Source organism: Nerophis ophidion, linkage group LG26 (assembly GCF_033978795.1).
Source record: "Nerophis ophidion isolate RoL-2023_Sa linkage group LG26, RoL_Noph_v1.0, whole genome shotgun sequence".
NCBI lineage: Eukaryota > Metazoa > Chordata > Actinopteri > Syngnathiformes > Syngnathidae > Nerophis > Nerophis ophidion.
Genome location: NC_084636.1, coordinates 39,046,142 through 39,063,782, shown reverse-complemented (window position 1 = coordinate 39,063,782; position 17,641 = coordinate 39,046,142).

The following is a 17,641-nucleotide window of genomic DNA, read 5'->3' as shown; positions in this document are numbered from 1 at the left end:
TTTCAGAACCGGGGAACATGCTGGCTTGTTGGAACGGTTCAAATCCGATGAGAAATGTGGGAGATGGAGAGGTTTTGTATATTGTCCATCAATTTTCAATAAGGGGAAATTCCTGGTAATTCCAGGTAATCATTGAATTTTTCAGAACCAGGAAACATGCAGTCTTGTTGGAACGGTTCAAATCAGATAAGACATGTAGATATGGAGAGGTTTGTATATTGACCAATTATTTTCAGTGGGGAGAAATTCCTGGTAATCCTGGGTAATCATGGAATTTTCGGAACACGGAAACATGCTGGCTTGTTGGAACAGTTTAAATCAGATGAGAAATGTTTTGAGATGGAGAGGTTTGTATATTGTCCATCTATTTTCAATAAGGGGAAATTCCTGGTAATTCCGGGTAATCATGGAATTTTTCAGAACCAGGAAACATGCTGGCTTGTTGGAAAAGTTTAAATCAGATGAGAAATGTTTTGAGATGGAGAGGTTTGTATATTGTCCATCTATTTTCAATAAGGGGAAATTCCTGGTAATTCCGGGTAATCATGGAATTTTTCAGAACCAGGAAACATGCAGTCTTGTTGGTAAAGTTCAAATCAGATGAAAAATGTGGGAGATGGAGAGGTTTGTATATTGTCCATCTATTTTCAGTAAGGGGAAATTCCTGGTAATTCCGGGTAATCATGGAATTTTTCAGAACCAGAAAACATGCAGTCTTGTTGGAAGGGTTCAAATCAGATAAGACATGTGGATATGCAGAAGTATGTATATTGACCATTCATTTTCAATGGTGGGAAATTCCTGGTAATCCTGGGTAATTATGGAATTTTCAGAACCGGGGAACATGCTGGCTTGTTGGAAGAGTTTAAATCAGATGAGAAATGTGGGAGATGGAGAGGTTTGTGTATTGTCCATCTATTTTCAATAAGGAGAATTTCCTGGTAATTTCGGGTAATCACAGAATTTTCAGAACCAGGAAACATGCTGGCTTGTTGGAACGGTTTAAATCAGATGAGAAATGTGGGAAATGGAGAGGTTTGTTTATTGCCCATCTATTATCAATAAGGAGAAATTCCTGGTAATTTCGGGTAATCACAGAATTTTCAGAACCGGGAAACATGCTGGCTTGAATGTCCAGGGTGAGTGTGCGGATGTTGGAATGGTTAAAATCAGATAAGACGTGGATATGGAGAGGTTTGTATATTGACCATTCATTTTCAATGGGGGGAAATTCCTGGTAATCCTGGGTAATCATGGAATTTTCGGAACCGGGAAACATGCTGGTTTGTTGGAACAGTTTAAATGGGTTGAGAAATGTGGGAGATGGAGAGGTTTGTGTATTGTCCATCTATTATCAATAAGGAGAATTTCCTGGTAATTTTGGTAAATCACAGAATCTTCTGAACCGGGTAACATGCTGGCTTGTTGGAACAGTTCAAATCAGATGAGAAATGTGGGAGATGGAGAGGTTTATATATTGTCCATTTATTTTCAATGAGGGGAAATTCCTGGTAATTTGGGGTAATCAGGGAATTTCAAAGTTTTTTTGTCCAAGTTGAGTGGAGTGTGTGTAAGGTGGAATGGTTTGAATCGGTTCAGAAATTTGGAAATTGCACAAGTTTGAAAAATGGTCCATTAATTAAACCTGTACAGGTGTTGTTGACTTCCTGTTCTGTTACCTGTACACGTGTTGTTGACTTCCTGTTCTGTTACCTGTGCACGTTTTGTTGACTTCCTGTCCTGTTACCTGTACACGTGTTGTTGACTTCCTGTCCTGTTACCTGTACACGTGTTGTTGACTTCCTGTCCTGTTACCTGTACACGTGTTGTTGACTTCCTGTCCTGTTACCTGTACACGTGTTGTTGACTTCCTGTCCTGTTACTTGTGCACGTTTTGTTGACTCCCTGTTCTGTTACCTGTATATGTGTTGTTGACTTCCTGTTGTCTTACCTGTACATCTGTTGTTGACTTCCTGTTCTGTTACCTGTACAAGTATTGTTGACTTCCTGTTCTGTTACCTGTGCACGTTTTGTTGACTTCCTGTTCTGTTACCTGTATATGTGTTGTTGACTTCCTGTTGTCTTACCTGTACACGTCTTGTTGACTTCCTGTTTTGTTACCTGTACACGTCTTGTTGACTTCCTGTCCTGTTACCTGTACACGTCTTGTTGACTTCCTGTCCTATTACCTGTACACGTCTTGTTGACTTCCTGTCCTGTTACCTGTACACGTCTTGTTGACTTCCTGTCCTATTACCTGTACACGTCTTGTTGACTTCCTGTCCTATTACCTGTACACGTCTTGTTGACTTCCTGTCCTATTACCTGTACACCTGTTGTTGACTTCCTGTCCTATTACCTGTACACCTGTTGTTGACTTCCTGTCCTATTACCTGTACACCTGTTGTTGACTTCCTGTCCTATTACCTGTACACGTATTGTTGACTTCCTGTCCTGTTACCTGTACACGTATTGTTGACTTCCTGTCCTGTTACCTGTACACGTATTGTTGACTTCCTGTCCTGTTACCTGTACACCTGTTGTTGACTTCCTGTTCTCTTACCTGTACACGTATTGTTGTCTTACCTGTTCTCTTACCTGTACACGTATTGTTGTCTTACCTGTTCTCTTACCTGTACACGTATTGTTGTCTTACCTGTTCTCTTACCTGTACACGTATTGTTGTCTTACCTGTTCTCTTACCTGTACACGTTTTGTTGACTTCCTGTTCTGTTACCTGTACACGTATTGTTGACTTCCTGTTTTGTTACCTGTACACGTATTGTTGACTTCCTGTTTTGTTACCTGTACACGTATTGTTGACTTCCTGTTCTGTTACCTGTACACGTATTGTTGACTTCCTGTTCTGTTACCTGTACACGTTTTGTTGACTTCCTCATGTCTTACCTATACACCTATTGTTGACTTTCTGTTCTGTTACCTGTACACCCATTGTTGATTTCCTGTTCTGTTACCTGTACACCCATTATTGACTTCCTGTTTTGTTACCTGTACAATTATTGTTGACTTCCTGTTCTGTTACCTGTACACCTGTAGTGCAGTGATGTATAAACTGAATGCTGCAGTGCTAAATGGTAAAGAGACTTTGTGATGGACTGTTGACGTTCCTCGGTGTCTCAGCCTCAGGGCACGGGGTCATGTTTACATGTGTCCTACGTACTGACCTTTGACCTTTCCTGCACGTGATCTCTGTGGGGGACAATGGCGGCCGCCTCCAGCGCCGCCGAGCTTTTGAACGTGAGCGCTCGTGTCCTGATGGCAGACGAGACAAAGACCTTGCTGACTTTTGGCGAGACAACAACGCCACGATAATTTCCAAACACACTAAAGATGTGTAAATGAAATACTCTGCATACAAACACATTTCATTTCAGAAATGAAATAAAATAATGATAAAATTGACACACTTTTTTTAAGCAGAATATCCTGAATAGGGATCTAATTACATTTTAATTAAATCAATTTAAAAGATGAATTTTGAACGCTGTTAAAAAAACAATTTGTTGTCGGTCCCTGCTTTCTCAATTTAGACTTTACCAGGAAATACAGATTTATACTGATAGTGTTACTCATCTTAACTTCATGCTTTACCACTCTTTTTCTCTTACGACCCCTCCAGGCGGAGAACATATTTCACGCCGCGACTATGAATAAAACTGTTATAAGTACACCTCTGCGTAATTTTGTATCCTTTTTAACAATAAAGAAAAAGGAAATAAATATAGATCAATTTACAACAAAAAATAACTATCAACATTGTTTTTTTTAGTCTGCAACAGAAAATATCTAAAGTGCAAATTAAAAAAAAAAAAAGTTATTTAAACTGTAAATATTTTTTTCATCAACTTGAACCATTTGACGGTGAGAAATACGGCAAAATAAACTCGGTAAATAATAATTAATTCAAATTGATCATCATCAACAATATATAAAACACTTTAAAGCAGCACTAAATAACTTTTCAACCTTTATAAAATATTTTCATTAATATAATGTGATAATAATAATATAATACAGTGGTCTCCAACCTTTTTGTATCCGCGGACACTTAATAATTTGTCCCGTGGCCCGGGGGGGTGTCCTTTTTTTTTTCTTTTTCTTTTTTTTCTTCTTTGTCATGAAAAATTGAGTTTTTTTGTGGTTGGTGCACTATTTGTAAGTGTATATTATGTTTTTTTATGTTGATTTAATAAAAAACAAAAATGATAATATATATATTTTTTATTTATTTATTTTTTTTTAATAACAAATTCTTCTGCGGCTCGGTACCAATCGGGCCACGGCCCGGTGGTTGGGGACCACTGATATAATAGAATTAATTAACATTATGATAATAACAGAACCCTGCCATACAAAAAGTTTGTCTAAGTCTAAGACTTGTGGTACGGCATACGTCACTCCCCCTTTCCCCATTCGTTAATAAGACGGGAGTCAGGAAATAAAAATGAAGAAGAAGAAGAAGAATGCCTATGTGCAATTAAGGCAATCAAGGCAAAAGCTAGAAAACAACCAAAGAAACGAAAAGTTTTGTCTGAGGAGACAAAAATGACAGTCAGGATCAACATTGTCCCGGCTTTCCCTCGCTGGCGTGAGCTCAGACCAGGAATTTCAGACCGGTGCCGCCGTCGCTCCGTTTATGCCAAACTAGTAAGTGATTTTTGATGCTGATATCAGAATGTGCTGGCAAAAAATAGCCACGAACGTGATAGTCCGAATTGTACGTAAAAACAACAACAATGGAGTTAAAATTCACACTCAAGTCATGTTTTAACAGAACAGTCCTAGTAATTGGCCTGACTACAAGTGTATCAAATCCAGCACTTAGGCTGGATTCTGGTTCTACAAACATTTGTGAAAGAATGGTCCGCTTTCAGTGATTTCCAGGATGATACTGTCTTAGGATGCCACCTGTGCAACGAATCCGGTCGTGAAATTTCTGACGGACCAGTCTGGGTTCGGAGGTTGCCAGGTGAACGCTACATTTCGGACTGCATTTTGCCGAGTGTGAAATTTGGTGGAGGTGAAACTCCTGGTAATTTTTAAGTAATCAGGGATTTTTCAAAACTGGTAAACATGCCGGCTTGTTGGAATGGTTCAAATCAGATGAGAAATGTGGGATATGGAGAGGTTTGTGTATTGTCCATTTATTTTTAATGAGGGGAAATTCCTGGTAATTTCGGGTAACCAGGAATTTAGGGAACTGGAAAACATGCGGTCTTGAATGTCCAGGGTGAGTATGTGGATGTTGGAACGGTTCAAATTGCTTGAGAAATGCGGGATATGGAGAGTTTGTAAATTGCCCAATTATTTTCAATGGGCGAGATTCCTGGTAATTCCGGGTAATCGGTGAATTTTCGGAACCGGGAAACATGCCGGCTTGTTGCAACAGTTCAAATCAGATAAGAAATGTGGGATGTGGAGAGGTTTGTATATTGCCCATTCATTTTCAATGGGGGGAAATTCCTGGTAATTTCGGGTAATCATGGAATGTTCAGAACTGAGAATCATACTGGCTTGTCGGGACGTTTCAAATCGGATGAGACGTTTGGGATATGAAGGGGTTTCAATAAAGGGAAATTAGCAGAAAACCAGGAATTTTTGGAAAGGAAAACCATGTTTTGTTTGGTTGAAATGTCGGAATCTGGTAAAATAAAAGTTAGCGCAAAATTTTGGGCATATCTATGAATCTGTGAATTAATTTGAATGGGAATTTCCTAGAAATTCGGGAATTTCGGGAAAAACTGGATTAAAAAAATAAATAAAGGTAATACAGTAGTTGTCCCAGATAATATGAATGTTGGAATTGTTCGAAACTGTTGAAAAATGTTGACGTAATAACAGTTTGAATTCTAAATGGAGTTTTGGAATTTCTGGAATTTTTTGTAAAAAACGGGAATTTACCCAAAAATTAAAGGAAGGGTTATTTTGTTGTCCCAAATAGGAAAAATGTCTTTAAGGCGGAATGGTAAAAAACTTTCCAGGAAAATGGGAGAATAGGCCACTGGAAAACTGGGAATTATTGGATTTTTTTTAAACTTGGAAAAAGATAGTTTGAATCCCGGCAAGAAATCTGCGTTCAAAAGACTCCGGCTTATTAGTGATTCCCAAAGCCCAAAAAAAGTCTGCGGGCTATAGAGCGTTTTCATTTCTGGCTCCAGTACTCTGGAATGCCCTCCCGGTAACAGTTCGAGATGCCACCTCAGTAGAAGCATTTAAGTCTCACCTTAAAACTCATTTGTATACTCTAGCCTTTAAATAGACTCCCTTTTTAGACCAGTTGATCTGCCGTTTCTTTTCTTTTTCTTCTATGTCCCACTCTCCCTTGTGGAGGGGGTCCGGTCCGATCCGGTGGCCATGTACTGCTTGCCTGTGTATCGGCTGGGGACATCTCTGCGCTGCTGATCCGCCTCCGCTTGGGATGGTTTCCTGCTGGCTCCGCTGTGAACGGGACTCTCGCTGCTGTGTTGGATCCGCTTTGGACTGGACTCTCGCGACTGTGTTGGATCCATTATGGATTGAACTTTCACAGTATCCTGTTAGACCCGCTCGACATCCATTGCTTTCCTCCTCTCCAAGGTTCTCATAGTCATCATTGTCACCGATGTCCCACTGGGTGTGAGTTTTCCTTGCCCTTATGTGGGCCTACCGAGGATGTCGTAGTGGTTTGTGCAGCCCTTTGAGACACTAGTGATTTAGGGCTATATAAGTAAACATTGATTGATTGATTGATTGAATGTCCAATATGAGAGGACAGTGCAGATGGTGGATTGATTCTAATCGGAAATAAGAATTATGATGTGGGTTTGTTTTTCAGGAGTTGGGTTTGGCCCCTTACTTCCAGGTCCAGGATACCAAAACATGTTTGAAAATTTCATGATCCACAAAATTGTGGGAACAGTTTGGAGCGGGCCCCTTCCTCTTCCAACATGACTGAGTATCAGTGCACAAAGCAAGGTCCATAAAGACATGGATGACAGAATCTGGTGTGGATGAACTTGACTGGCCTGCACAGAGTCCTGACATGAACCCGATAGAACACCTTTGGGATGAATTAGAAGGGAGACTAAGAGCCAGGCCTTCTCCACCAACATCAGAGTGTGACCTCACCAATGCGCTTTTGGAAGAACGGTGGAAAATTGCTATAAAAACACTCCGCGACCTTGTGGACAGCCTTCCCAGAAGAGTTGAAGCTGTAATAGCTGCAAAATGAACCCTATTGGTTAGGAATGGGATGGCACTTGAATGTCATATGTGAGTCAAGGCAGGTGGCCAAATACTTTTGGCAATATAGTGTATGTGTAAAAAGCCTATTTTAAGTAGTTTAAAGTTAAAAAAGAAAAAAAAACGACACTTTTTTAGTGTATTTTAAATGTTTCAACAACCAAATAGCACAGATTTGGTGAAATGTTTCCAAAGTGTGCGGCAAAGACTTGACGAGTCAAATACTTTCACACTGACTGAGCCAAAAAACCGGTGCTAATCCATCCATCCATCCATCCATTTCCTACCGCTTGTCCCTTTTTGGGGTATCATAAATACAGAAAAGAGGACAGAGGCAGCCTAGCGCGAAATGCTCAATCTAAAGCATGTGACCCCCCCAGCAGCACGCGTGTAGTGATGATTAATAATAGAAAAAGTGGGCGGGGTCAAGCAAAGCGGGCGGGGTCAAGCAAACTCTTCCCAAGCGGCCGTGTCCGTCAGCTGCCGTCCATCCATTATTTACACACACTTGCAACTTCTCTCACACTCCCGCTGAACTCCCCCTGCAGGTTAATTGTGGTTAACGCCGCGCTCCTTGATTGCCGGCCGCCACAGCTGGGACGCCGCCGACCCCCCACATGGCGGCCAAATTGGTTCCGCCCCAGCGGGGTCCGAGTCCGAGTCGCGCCAGTGGTCCCATCGCAAATGTGAACATCCTGGACTCCTGCAAAAAGAAGTCTTTGGCAACACTTACCTGTACGTGCTTGTTAACGTTGTCTTTCAAGTGTAAGAAGAAGTTGAGCACAACATTGTGACTTTATTATGATAACGATATCATTTCATTGTTGCCTTCGCTTCTTTTTACACTTGCATGACAATTTCAGGGTATCTGCACATGTTTTAAATATTATTTTCATACCCAACTTTTAAAAATGACCTTCTTTTAAGCATATTTAATACTGATATCGCACATCAGTCCGATATCAGCGTATCTAAACAATATTGGCTTGCATGTGCAAAGTTGGACAGGTAGTTAACATCCAAATGTCCCCCAATAAACACACACTTCCTTGTATTTTAGTCGAGTTATTTACAAAAGGTAAACATTCTAGGCTATAGGCTACTAGGAGGGAGCGGCTACACGACAGCTAAGCACACAATAGCACACAAGCTAGACATACGTTTTAATCATTGAACAACATAAACAAGTATCACATAATTATAGTTGCATATTATTTACACGGACAAAAGTCTCCGAGGCAGTATCAGAAAGTATCCAGTAACAAACGTGTCCGCATCATTCAATGTAATTGATCAATATTGCCGTGTAAAACACCACATTTGTCAATATAAACAAGTACCGAATGCAGGGGTAGGGAACCTATGGCTCTAAGATAAATGTTAGCTGACATCCTCACATTATTCATAATCATGGCCACCAGCAGCAGGAGCAATTCGGACCGAGAAAGTGACGATTTCCCCGTTAATTTGAGCGAGGATGAAATATTTGTGGATGAGGAAAGTAAGAGTGAAGCACTAAAAAAAAAAAAAAAGAGAAAGAAAAGGCGACGGCTCCAGGCGGCGGCAGTGGGAGCGTTTCAGATGTAATTAGACACATTTACCAGGAAAATTCTGGAAAATCCCTTATCTGCTTATTGTGTTAATAGTGTTTTAGTGAGATTATTAAGTCATACCTGAAAGTCGGAGGGCTGCGGTGAACGCCAGTGTCTCTGAGAGGAGCCAAGATCACAGCTGCCTTTTTGACATCTGCAGGAGGAGGTCGCATAATCCGCTGAAGTCTCCGGTAAGAGCCGACTTAATATCACAATTGGTTGACATGTGGTAGAGAAACATGTTCGCTTGACTGCTCTGTGTTAAAAGCTTCACAACAAAGAAACACCGGCTGTGTTTGTGTTGCTAAAGGCAGCTGCAATCCCCCGCTTTCTACCAACAGCATTCTTCTTTGACGTCTCCATTATTAATTGAACAAATTGCAAAAGATTCAGCAACACAGCAGTCCAAAATACTGTGTAATTATGCGATGAAAAGAGACGACTTTTAGCTGTGAGTGGTGCTGGGCTGAAATATGAGATTTCGTCACAAACACGCGTTGACATAAACATCATTCCGTGACATTTTCAACAGGACACTTCGCTGGAAATCTAAAATTGCAATTTAGTAAACTAAAAAGGTTGTTTTTGCATGTGTTGCAATGTTAATATTTCATCATTGATATATAAACTATCAGACTGTGTGGTCGCTAGTAGTGGCGACCTCAGTTTTATGTCTTTATGCGTTGGGACGGGCATCAAAAACTGGTTCTTGTTCAGAACAGGTTCCTAGTCTATCAATTCTTTGGAATGGCTTGCCGCTCAGTAAAGGTTTGGGAACTAAGGAGACACATTTTTCAAGTGGAATTCTTTCCCATTCTTGCTTGATGTACAGCTTAACTTGTTCAACAGTCTCCTGCCTCGTATTTTAGCCTTCAAACATTTTCAATGTCTGGACTACAGGCAGGCCAGTGTAGTACCCGCACTCTTTTATTATGAAGCCATGCTGTTGTAACACGGCTTGGCATCGTCTTGTTGAAATAAGCAGGGGCGTCCATGATAATGTTGCTCAGATTGCTCCAAAAGCTGTATGTACCTTTCAGCATGAATGGTGCCTTCACTTTTTATGAAGCCATGCTGTTGTAACACGTACTGAATGTGGCTTAGCATTGTCTTGCTGAAATAAGCAGGGGCGTCCATGCCAAAGATGTCGCTTAGATGGCAGCATATGTTGTTCCAAAACCTGTATGTACCTTTCAGCACTAATGGTGCCTTCACAGATGTGTAAGTTACCCATGCCTTGGCCACGAATACACCCCCATACCTTTGCGCCTAGAACAATCCGGATGGTTCTTTTCCTCTTTGTTCCGGAGAACACCACGCCCACGGTTTCTAAAAAAAAAAACAACTTGAAATGTGGACTCGTCAGACCAAAGAACAATTTTACACTTTGCATCAGTCCATTTTAGATGAGCTCGCGGCCCGACCAAGCCGGCGGCGTTTCCGGGTGTTGTTGATATGCCTTTTACACATTGCGCCGGATGTTTTTTTTTTTTCTAATTTTTTTCTGGAGGACACCACGTCCACAGTTTTCCAAAAAAAATGCGTAATGTGGACTCGTCAGACCACAGAACATTTTTCCGCTTTGCGTCAGTCCATTTTAAATGAGCTCAGGCCAAGCAAAACATTTCTGGGTGTTGTTGATAAATGGCTGTATTTTTGCATAGTAGAGTTTTAACTTGCACTTACAGGTGTACTGACCAACTGTAGTTACTGACGGTGGTTTTGCGAAGTGTTCCTGAGCCCATGTGGTGATATCCTTTACACACCGATGTGGCTTTTTGATGCAGTACTGTCTGAGGGACCCAAGGTGTAAGCTGCTGCCCACTGCTCTCCCCTCACCTCCCAGTGGGTGATCAAGGGCGATGTGTTAAATGCAGAGGAAAAATTTCACCACACCAAGTGTGTGTGTGACAATCATTGCTACTTTAACTTTAACTTTAACTAATTAAAGATGTGTCATGTAACAATTAGAGATGGTGCTATATAACAATTAAAGATGTGCTATGTAAGAATTAAAGAGTGATAACAATCTTCTCACCACATAGAGCGTTTGTGTTTGCTCTTTATCACACTGGGTTGTTTGTGTATTTTGTGTGTTGTTTGTGTGGGGGCGCAGGGACCACAAAGGCTTGGCTGCGGTGCCCTCTGGTGGCCGTGATGGGTACTGGAGGGGAAAGTGACAGAAGACAAGCGTGTGTGTGCGTGTGTGTGTGTGTGTGTGTGTGTGTGTGTGTGTGTGTGTGTGTGTGTGTGTGTGTGTGTGTGTGTGTGTGTGTGTATATGTATATGTATATGTATATATATATGTATATGTATATGTGTATATATATATATGTATATGTATATGTGTATATATGTATATGTGTATATATATATATGTATGTATATATATATATATATATATATATATATATATATATATATGTATGTATGTACAAACCCCATTTCCATATGAGTTGAGAAATTGTGTTAGATGTATAAATAAAAACAGAATACAATGACTTGCAAATCATTTTCAACCCATATTCAAATGAATGCACTACAAAGACAACATATTTGATGTTCAAACTGATAAACTTTATTTTTTTTTGCAAACAATAATTAACTTAGAATTTCATGGCTGCAATACGTACCAAAGTAGTTGGGAAAGGGCATGTTCACCACTGTGTTACATCACCTTTTCTTTTAACAACACTCAATAAACGTTTGGGAACTGAGGAAACTAATTGTTGAAGCTTTGAAAGTGGAATTCTTTCCCATTCTTGTTTTATGTAGAGCTTCAGTCCTTCAACAGTCCGGGGTCTCCGCTGTCGTATTTTACCTTTCATAATTCGCCACACATTTTCCATGGGAGACAGGTCCGGACTGCAGGCGGGCCAGGAAAGTACCCGCACTCTTTTTTTACAAAGCCATGCTGAAATAAGCAGGGGCGTCCATGAAAAAGACGGTGCTTAGATGGCAACATGTTGTTCCAAAACCTGTATGTACCTTTCAGCATTAATGGTGCCTTCACAGATGTGTAAGTTACCCATGCCTTGGCCACTAATGCACCCCCATACCATCACACATGCTGGCTTTTGAACTTTGCGTCGATAACAGTCTGGATGTTTCGCTTCCCCTTTTGTCCGGATGACACAATGTCGAATTTTTTCAAAAACAATTTGAAATATGGACTCGTGAGACCACAGAATGTTGTTGATAAATGGCTTTGGCTTTGCATAGTAGAACTTTAACTTGCACTTACAGATGTAGCGACCAACTGTATTTGGTGACAGTGGTTTTCTGAAGTGTTCCTGAGCCCATGTGGTGATATCCTTTAGAGATTGATGTCGGTTTTTGATGCAGTGCTTTCCAAGGGATGGAAGGTCACGGTCATCCAATGTTGGTTTCCGGCCATGTCGCTTACGTGGAGTGATTTCTCCAAATTCTCTGAACCTTTTGATGATATCATGGAGCGTAGATGTTGAAATCCCTAAATGTCTTGCAATGTCACTTTGAGAAATGTTGTTCTTTAACTGTTTGACTATTTGCTCACGCAGTTGTGGACAAAGGGGTGTACCTCGCCCCATCCTTTCTTGTGAAAGACTGAGCATTTTTTGGGAAGCTGTTTTTATACCCAATCATGGCACCCACCTGTTCCCAATTAGCCTGCACACCTGTGGGATGTTCCAAATAAGTGTTTGATGAGCATTCCTCAACTTTATCAGTATTTATTGCCACCTTTCCCAACTTCTTTGTCACGTGTTGCTGGCATCAAATTCTAAAGTTTGTGATTATTTGCAAAAAAAAAAGTTTATGAGTTTGAACATCAAATATGTTGTCTTTGTAGCATATTCAACTGAATATGGCTTGAAAAGGATTTGCAAATCATTGTATTCTGTTTATATTTACATCTAACACAATTTCCCAACTCATATGGAAACAGGGCTTGAATAATCGTCAATGTCCAAATACACATTCATCTACAAATTATATATATATAAAAAAAAAAAAAAAAAAAATATATATATATATATATATATATATATATATATATATATATATATATATATATATATAACCCTGGTTGATTTAAGACCTCTGCACAAAATATTGTTGTTTGCATGTGCTGTCTTTTGCACACTTTTTAAATGATTTTTTACACGCAGCAATGTTCAAACGCTCCAAACACACAAACAAAAAAGAAAAACCACAAAGAAAATGCTGCATGAAAATGCTGCACATTAATCGCTCTCATACAGTCAACGCTTCAGGATGACAAATACAAAGCAAAACACACACCAATCCCAGCAAAAAAAAAAAAAAAACAGCTGTATGAGATAAATGCTGCTAGTTCCCAAAACTAAACAGAAGTCTGGTTGCTAGAAACGAACCACCAGGCCTGAGGCATATGTGTCATAGATTTCAGACGTGTCACAGTCGCAATTCGGTTTTTCAAAAGTATCAATGCTTCCGGTTGGCTCTTGCTCATAAAGTCTCCCTACTAACTCACCAGTGCCTCCATGGAAATGCCCCCCCCCCCCCCCACCCCCAAATCCTCCGCACGACAGACAGGCTAACCGCCTCCGACCTCCGAGGATAAAGCTCCGAACTATGACGCGTTCCACTCCCAGTCTGTGGAACGCTCTCCCTGACCCCCTGAGGGTACCACAGACTGTGAATGTTTTTAAAAAATGCTTAAAAACCCTTCTGTTTAAAAAAAAAAAAGCCTTTTTTTTTAGACATATGTGTGCTAGCTTTAGCTATTAGGCTGTACTAGTTTTTATTTTATTTTACTATATGTTTTACTTGTAGGGGGCAGCTATTTGTGGTTCTAGCATTGATGCACTGTAGCACTTTGAGGTTGTTTGTTCAATGTAAAGTGATTTTACAAATAAAACAATTGTTATTATTACTAATATTATTATTATTATTATAAACAAATACTACTGGGAGTGTGCGAGTGTGTGTTAGCCGGGAAAATAAAAGGCAGCAGAAATAATCTGTGTTGCACTTTGTTGCTATATTCAGCCAGGAGAGCTGCCTATTAAAATTGAAAGAGAGGTTTATCGTCTGCATTTATCCACCAATCAAATAATACGAGATCCGCCACCACAAGACCAGAGATGTGTGCATTACCGCAGAAAATCAATCAATCAATCAATCAATGTTTATTTATATAGCCCCAAATCACAAATGTCTCAAAGGACTGCACAAATCATTACGACTACAACATCCTCGGAAGAACCCACAAAAGGGCAAGGAAAACTCACACCCAGTGGGCAGGGAGAATTCACATCCAGTGGGACGCCAGTGACAATGCTGACTATGAGAAACCTTGGAGAGGACCTCAGATGTGGGCAAACCCTAGCGGACCGAAAGCAATGGATGTGGAGCGGGTCTAACATGATACTGTGAAAGTTCAATCCATAGTGGCTCCAACACAGCCGCGAGAGTTCAGTTCAAAGCGGATCCAAGACAGCAGCAAGAGTCCCGTCCACAGGAAACCATCCCAAGCGGTGGCAGATCAGCAGCGTAGAGATGTCCCCAACCGATACAGGCGAGCGGTCCATCCTGGGTCTCGACTCTGGACAGACAGTTCTTCATCCATGGTCATCGGACCGGACCCCCTCCACAAGGGAGGGGGGGACATAGGAGAAAGAAAAGAAGCGGCAGATCAACTGGTCTAAAAAGGAGGTCTATTTAAAGGCTAGAGTATACAGATGAGTTTTAAGGTGAGACTTAAATGCTTCTACTGAGGTGGCATCTCGAACTGTTACCGGGAGGGCATTCCAGAGTACTGGAGCCCGAACGGAAAACGCTCTATAGCCCGCAGACTTTTTTTGGGTTCTAGGAATCACTAATAAGCCGGAGTCTTTTGAACACAGATTTGAACGCAGATTTCTTTTATATATATATATATAAAATAAATCTTTGGACATTACAGCCACCTGGTGTCAGTCTGCCGTCATCTCCCCCTGTTTAAACCTTAACAATTATAACACTTATACATGTCAAGATGCTGGAGTCGCAGCTTGCTGCGGGGTCGTTCTCCCTGGAAAGGCAGATGGACTATTCTGAAGATGACGTTTAGGTAAAAACATGATTGAATTTTAACTAAAAAAAGATAGAAACAAATGGCGCTCACAGCGGAGGCACAACTTGGGCAAAGGAACAAAACTAACGCATAAACAGACTATGAACATAATTCAAACAAAACTTACTTGGCATGAAACACGAAACTATGGCAAGGCATGAATAAAGTCAGCACAGAGCAAGAAAAGATCACAATGACGCCAGGGCGACTGACTGGCAAAGAAGCGCTTAAATACTGCCTCTGATTAGTGCTCAAGAAGCAGGTGAGCGGGCGAGCACTAATCAGATACAGGTGGACACACTTAGCAACCATGGCAACAAAATAAGGGAGTGGAAAAAAAACAGGAACTTAAAGAGTCCAAAAGGTCAAACAGCACATGGCCAAACAAAAACATGATCAGACATGACAATACAAAACTTTTAAAGTCATTTTGATAGTAGGCTAATATAGCTAATATAGACACTTACATCATGTGTTGTCTTCATTATAACATTAATATAAGACGTTTAAAGTCATTTTGATAGAAGGCTAATATAGACACTTACATCATGTGTTGTCTTCATTATAACACTTATATAAGACTTTTAAAGTCATTTTGATAGTAGGCTAATATAGACACTTACATCATGTGTTGTCTTCATTATAACACTTATATAAGACTTTTAAAGTCATTTTGATAGTAGGCTAATATAGACACCTTTATCATTGTTGCCTTCATTATAACACTTATATAAGGCTTTTAAAGTCATTTTGATAGTAGGCTAATATAGACACTTACATCATGTGTTGTCTTCATTATAACACTTATATAAGACTTTTAAAGTCATTTTGATAGTAGGCTAATATAGACACTTACATCATGTGTTGTCTTCATTATAACACTTATATAAGACTTTTAAAGTCATTTTGATAGTAGGCTAATATAGACACTTACATCATGTGTTGTCTTCATTATAACACTTATATAAGACTTTTAAAGTCATTTTGATAGTAGGTTAATATAGACACCTTTATCATTGTTGCCTTCATTATAACACTTATATAAGGCTTTTAAAGTCATTTTGATAGTAGGCTAATATAGACACTTACATCATGTGTTGTCTTCTTTATAACACTTATATAAGACTTTTAGAGTCATTTTAATAGTAGGCTAATATAGACACTTACACCATGTGTTGCCTTCATTACAACACTTATATAAGGCTTTTAGAGTCATTTTGATAGTAGGCTAATATAGACACTTACACCATGTGTTGCCTTCATTACAACACTTATATAAGGCTTTTAGAGTCATTTTGATAGTAGGCTAATATAGACACTTACACCATGTGTTGCCTTCATTACAACACTTATATAAGGCTTTTAGAGTCATTTTGATAGTAGGCTAATATAGACACAACATGTGTTGTCTTCATTATAACACTTATATAAGACTTTTAAAGTCATTTTGATAGTAGGCTAATGTAACTAATATAAACACTTACATGATGTGTTGTATTCATTATAACACTTCTACAATTACTTACATTTTTTGCGGCTCCAGAGAGATTTTTGTTTTTTTTGGCCCAATAAGTTCAACACTTTTGGGTCGCTGACCCCTGCCCTAGGTCCCCCCGGAGTAGGCGTGGCCACATCGGCGTCCAAACGAGGCCAACCAGAGCTCTGATGCCAGCATTAATGGAAACAGACCAGGCCGGAATGAAGGAGCGCTCGCCGTCGTCGGGGGCAACAAGGGGCTCGGCGCCGATCGCACCCCCCGGCGATTAATTGGGCGGCGCGGCCGTAATCATTCAACCCTCATTGGGCGACGTATGAGGAAGTGACGACGTCACCTGGCGATGAGGTCATCAGAAGGCCTCACCACGTCACATAAAAGGCAGAAGTTCTCATTTCAATCCAATCCACTTTATTTATATAACACATTTAAACAACAATAACGTTTCCAAAGTGTAAAAACAATTGTAAAAAAAATAAATTAAATAAAAAAAGTGTATATATATATATATATTATGCTCCATTTCTCCTCCCGTGTAGTTACGTTATGTCGGGGCCGACTTTATGCACGAGTGCTTCTTATTGGGTAGTCCACACCTTTTGTTCTTATTGGGTAGTCCACACCTTTTGTTCTTATTGGGTAGTCCACACCTTTTGTTCTTATTGGGTAGTCCACGCCTTTTGTTCTTATTGGGTAGTCCACACCTTTTGTTCTTATTGGGTGGTCCACACCTTTTGTTCTTATTGGGTAGTCCACACCTTTTGTTCTTATTGGGTAGTCCACGCCTTTTGTTCTTATTGGGTAGTCCACACCTTTTGTTCTTATTGGGTAGTCCACACCTTTTGTTCTTATTGGGTAGTCCACACCTTTTGTTCTTATTGGGTAGTCCACACCTTTTGTTCTTATTGGGTAGTCCACACCTTTTGTTCTTATTGGGTAGTCCACACCTTTTGTTCTTATTGGGTAGTCCACACCTTTTGTTCTTATTGGGTAGTCCACACCATTTGTTCTTATTGGGTAGTCCACACCATTTGTTCTTATTGGGTAGTCCACACCTTTTGTTCTTATTGGGTAGTCCACACCTTTTGTTCTTATTGGGTAGTCCACACCTTTTGTTCTTATTGGGTAGTCCACACCTTTTGTTCTTATTGGGTAGTCCACACCATTTGTTCTTATTGGGTAGTCCACACCTTTTGATACGGAAGCTCCGCGGGGGTCCTTGCACTTTTCTCTTCC